This window comes from Dasypus novemcinctus, chromosome 22, assembly GCF_030445035.2.
Source record: "Dasypus novemcinctus isolate mDasNov1 chromosome 22, mDasNov1.1.hap2, whole genome shotgun sequence".
Classification (NCBI taxonomy): Eukaryota; Metazoa; Chordata; class Mammalia; order Cingulata; family Dasypodidae; genus Dasypus; species Dasypus novemcinctus.
Window position 1 is genome coordinate 67,786,323 of NC_080694.1, and position 6,000 is coordinate 67,792,322.

Genomic DNA, 6,000 nt, shown 5'->3' on the forward strand with positions numbered 1-6,000 from the left:
TCAAGACCCCTAAGAGTGAGCTCCCACACGGCCAGGTGGAGCCACATCCCCTGGGGTCCCCCCTCAGGCTAACATTGTACTCAATGATGAAAGATAAAAGCTTTCCCACCAAGACTGAGAACAAGACAAGGATGCCCACTCTCCCTCAGGTATTCAATATTGTGATAGAAGCCCTAGCTAGAGCAATTAGGCAAGAGAAAGAAAGAAAAGGCACCTAAATAGGAATGGAAGAAGTTAAAATTTTGTTATTCATTGATGATGCGATCCTTTACTTAGAAAAACCCAAAAACCCACAACAAAACTATTAGAACTTATAGACAATTTCAGCAATGTGATGGGATACAAGATTAATATGAAAAATCAATAGCATTTCTACACACTTCTAGCGAGCAATCTGAAGAGGAAGTCAGAAAAAACATTCCATTTAATAGTGACTGTAAAATCAAATATTTAGGAATAAATTTAACTGAGGACAAAAATGACCTGTATTCAGAAAAACATAAAACACTGCTAAAAGAAACCAATGATAATCTAGATAAATGGAAGGATGTTCCGTGTTCATGGGTTGGAAGACTAAATATCATTAATTGTCAGTTCTACCCAAACTGATCTACAGATTTAACACAATCCTGATAAAAATTCCAATATCCTGCTTGGTAGAAATGGAAAAGCTAATTATCAAATTTTTCTGGGCAAGGGCTCCTGAATAGCCAAAAAATAATTTTAAAAAGAAGAATGAAGTTAGAGGAGTCTCACTTCCAGACTTTAAAGCATATTGGCTAGTCACAGGGGTAAATACAGCACGGTACTGGCATAAACATAGGGAGCTTGACCAATGGAACCAAATCTAGAGTTCAGAACAGACCCTCCATTTATGGTCAAGTGATCTTTGACAAGGCTGTCAACCCACTCAGCTGGGTCAGAGTAGCCTGTTCAACAAATGGTGCTTAGAAAACTGGATATTCATATCTTAAAGAAAGAAAGAAACACCTTATCGCACAGATTACATAAAAATTAATTTAAAGTGGATCAAGAACCTAAATATAAAAGGTAGAACCATAAAACTTTTAGTAGAAAATGTAGGGAAACATCTTCAAGATCTTGTGCTTAGTGGTGGTTTCTTGTACATTACACACAAGCACAAGCAACAAAAGAAAAAAAATAGATAAATGGGACTGCCTGAAAATTAAATATTTTGCTCGTCAAAAGACTTTGTCAGTAATGTAAAAAGGTAGCCAACTCGATGGGGAAAAAATCTCCAGAAACCCTATATCTGATAAGGGATCAATCTCTATGTTATATAAAGAAATCTCACAACTTAATGACAAGATACCCAATTTGAAAAATAGGCAAAAGAATTGAACAGACATTTTTCTTTTTCTTTTTTTTATTATTTATTTATTTTTAAAAATTACATTCAAAAAATATGAGGTCCCATTTAACCCCACCGCCCCCACCCCCCACTCCCCCCACAGCAACACTTGCTCCCATCATCGTGACACATCCATTGCACCTGGTAAGAACATCTCTGAGCATCACTGCACCCCATAGTCAATGATCCACATCATAGCCCACACTCTCCCACGTTCCATCCAGTGGGCCCTGGGGGGGATCTACAATGTCCCGTAGTTGTCTGTGAAAGTGGAAATACGAAAGGCCAAAAGATATATTAAATGTAGTTAACATAACTAGATATTAGGGAAATGCAGATCAAAACTACAGTGCAATATCATTTCTCCCCATACAGAATGGCCACTATTAAAAGAACAGGAAAGGTCAAGTGCTGGAGAGAATGTGGAGAAAGAGGAACTCTCCTTCACTACTGGTGGGACTGTAAAATGATGCAATCTCTGAGGAAGATGAGCTGGCAGTCCCTCAGAAACTATATATAGAACTGCCATATGATCCAGCAGTCCTGTTGCCAGGAATATATTAAGGGAACTGAAAGCAAGGGCATGAACAGCTACTTGCACCCCGATATTCATAGCAGCTTTACTCACAATTGCTAAAAGATGGAAACATCCTAAATGTCCATCAACCAATAAATGGATAAGCAAGTGGAATATTCATACGATGTAATATTACTCAGCTCTGCAAAGAAATCAATCAGAGAAGACGTGACAACATGGAAGAAACTTGACAATATTTGGCTCCCAGCCAAAATGATTTTAATAACTATTTTGAATTCAAAAAATAAAATAACAGGAAAAGGCAGATAACCAGTTATGGAAACATTACTCGTAAAAAGTTCTGCCCAGGCACTTTTATCTCATCAGATTCCAACTGCTAACTCAGTTCTTCTTCTAGTGTTCAGAAGATACATGGATGAAACAGATTAGTTAAATGCCTTAAAACAGGGGTTCTTAAACTTTTTTGTCCACAGAGCACTTGGATAGTCAGGTGAGAACCACAGACCCCTTACTAAGTCCACATTATACTGTGTACTATTATATAGATAGATTACACTTGAAAGATCCACTGAGCAGATTTTAAAACTTACTACAGAGCTCCAGTGTTAAAGAGCACTTAAATAGAACCACACACACATATGCTCTAAAATCAACTTCCAGGTAACCCAGTGGGGAAAGGACAGTCTTTTCAACAAATGATTGAAAATTTCAAATACTGTTTTGACACAAAGGAGCTGGCGGGGGCAAGGCTGAGGGGACCTGGACAGCTAAGGCCCCTGAAGGAGAAACGCCCCGGGACGCCAGGCTCCTGCGCTCAGCCTGGGGAAGGTCCACCTTGGTGTGGGGATGGTGGGCAGGTGCCTGGTCCGGGGCTCTGGGGAGGCAGGAGGGTCAGCCCTCGGGTTCGTGGAGTGCATGGGCAGAGCCTGGGCAGGTCTTTTTTTTTTTTTTTAATTCATTTTTTTAAAAAATATTACATTAAAAAAAATGAGGTCCCATTCAACCCCACCGCACCCACCCCCCACTCCCCCCACAGCAACACTCTCTCCCATCATCATGACACATCCATTGCACCTGGTAAGTACATCTCTGGGCATCGCTGCACCCCATAGTCAATGGTCCACATCATAGCCCAGACTCTCTCACGTTCCATCCAGTGGGCCCTGGGGGATCTACAATGTCCCGTAGAAGTCCGTGAAGCACCACCCAGGACAACTCCACGTTCCGAAAATGCCTCCACATCTCATCTCTTCCTCCCATTCCCCGCACCCAGAAGCCACCATGGCCACCCTTCCCACACCAATGCCACATTTTCTCTGTGGACATTGGATTGGTTGTGTCCATTGCACATCTATGTCAAGTGGGGGCTTAGATTCCACATGAATACTGGATGCAATCCTCCTGCTTTCAGTTGTAGGCACTCTAGGCTCCATGGTGTGGTGGTTGACCTTCTTCAACTCCATGTTAGCTGAGTGGGGTAAGTCCAATAAATTAGAGTGTAGGAGCTGAAGTCTGTTGAGGCTCAGGGCCTGGCTATCATATTGTCAGTCCAGAGATTCAAATCCCCTAAATATATCTTAAACCCCAGCACCAACTACAATTCCAGTAAAGTAGCATGAAAGTCTTGTAAAAAGAGATCCCAGCTGAGTCCAGTTCCATCATGCAGAAACACCAGCTCCAAAGAAGGGCCATCTGATATGGCAGTGAACCCCATCTGCCATGACCATAGAACCCGTGGGTCTCTTTATCCCTCAAAAGAATCAATACCTGGGGTTGTATCTACTTTATCTGTCTCTGAGACTCTGCTCAGGTGTGCATAAGGGCAATCCTTCTGACAACCTCCAGACTCTTTTTTAGAGACTCGTAGCCATATAAACTCATTTCTCCTTTCCATTTCCCCCTTACATTAGGTCAAAGAGCATTTTGAAGTCATGTTATTATATGTAGACAGGGATATTCTGCTGATCCGCATTGAACCTTTAATTCAAGGTCATTTTCTAGTTGCATCTTCAGCTGGTATTTGGTAATGATCCCTCGGTGCCAGGGAGGCTCATCCCCGGATGTCATGTCCCATGCTGGGGGGAATGCACTGCATCTACATGCTGAGTTTGGCTTCGAGACTGGCCACATTTGAGTAACATGAAGGCTGTCAGGAGGAAACTCCCAGGCACAATGCTGCTCTAGGCCTTGTTCTTATTGCAGGTGTATAGGCTCACAAGCATAGCCATTAGTATCAGAAGCTGGGCGGGTCTTATCGCCACCTCCCTGTCATCCACTAGGGTCTCCAGCCCCCAGGCCGTGTCCTGCCCTCTGCCCTCTCGGACCCGCATCTCCTGGGCCTCCAGCTGCGAGGCCACCTCCCCGCACCCAGCCCGGGTCGCACCAGCTCAGCTGATCAGGAGCTGAAGAAGCGCCTGCAGGTGACCAAGGGCTCTGACCACAGGCTGTCCAGGGCTGGGGGGAAGGCGGTGAGAGGGGAGACCCTGGGGCTCCTGGCACCAGGGGCCGCAGCCTCCAGGAGCCACACAGCTGCGCTCACCCCTCCTACGGGTCCTTGATTTCCTCCACCAGTCTCAGGAAGGCTCTGGTGAGTGGACCCCTCAATCACTTTCCATCCCTCACCCTGACTTCTCCTTCTATTCCTGGGTGTGTTTGGATTACACCATTCCTGCAAAACAGAAAAATGCTCAACACTTAATACTTACAATCAAGTACAGGGTAACACCGGAGTAATTACTATCCAGGTGAAAATAGAGACCTCCACCACCGCCCTGGCCAGAAGTCCCCTCTGCCTCTCACTGAGAAGACCCTGTCCCTCCCCTCACTGTGTCCACGAGGCTGCCCCTCCCCTCTGGTTCCTTCCCATCCACTGTTTTCACCTCTACCCCCAGTCGTCCCTATTTCCTCCCTCTCTTCTCTTCTCAGGAGCCCCCCCGCCTTGTTTCTAGGCCAATGCCAGGGGGGCTTATCCTCCCTCTTGCCCCAGATCCTAGAGTTGGGGAATCATGGATGGATTCCTGGAGGAGGCACCCTCATCCCTGGACGCAGCAGCAGGAACAAGCATCAGGGCCGTGGGCGTCCAAGGACCTCTCCTAGGAGACCAGGGGACTGCTGCTGGGGGACCCCTAGCTTGTGGTCCACCTTGGTCCCAGGAACCAGATAGGGTGGTCTGGAGATGGTGCTCTGCCCTGAGGCCAGAGTCCATGGTCACCCCAAGAGAGGAACCTTCTACATCAGCGAGGTCGCACCAGACTCTGCCCTGGATCGCGGGCGCCCCCTGACGTGCAGATACTTGCCCGGATGCTGGGGGCTCAGGGAGACCCCGGGGCGGGCTCCCCTGAAGTCAAAGGGGAGCGCGAGTCTCTGTCCTCCGCCCGGTGGCCACACGGGGGCGCCGCTGGCGCTCTCTAGGATTCTGACGTGAGGAGGGGTCGGGCTTGAGTGGGGCAGAGCTGGAGGACCTGGGGGTTCAGGACTGATGGGAAAGGGGGTGAAGTTGCCTTCTGAGCATCCCTGGAATCCACTGGTTTCAGACTCCCAGGGGTGCAGGGAGTGGGAGAGGAGGGGCGCTCAGCAGCCCTTGTGCCTCCTTGAGGTTTCCATCTCTTCCCAGAGCCCCCACCCAGCCCGCTTGAAGCAGCACCTGGGAGCACTGGAGAGGAGAAAGTACTTTTCGTATACTCTGTATTCCTTTTCAGAATGCTGTATGTGTTTGTTTTTCTTTTTCTTTTTTTCTTTTTTTGTTAGTTTTAAAGATACATAGATCACACAAAATGTTACATTAAATAATATAAGAGGAGGGAAGCAGCTGTGGCTGAATCAGTTGGGCTCCCGTCTACCATATGGGAGGCCCTGAGTTTGTGCCTCGGGGCCTCCTTGTGAAGGCAGGCTCACCCCCACACCGCAGAGAGCAGCCGGCCCCTGCATGGCAGAGAGCAGACTCAGCAAGGTATCGCAACAAAAAGGAAGACAAGCAGAAACACAGAAGAGTGTGCAGGGAATGGACACGGAGAGCAGACAGCAGGCAAGTCGCAAGGGGGAGATAAAATATTTTAAAAATATATATGAGGCGCCTGTATACCCCACTTCC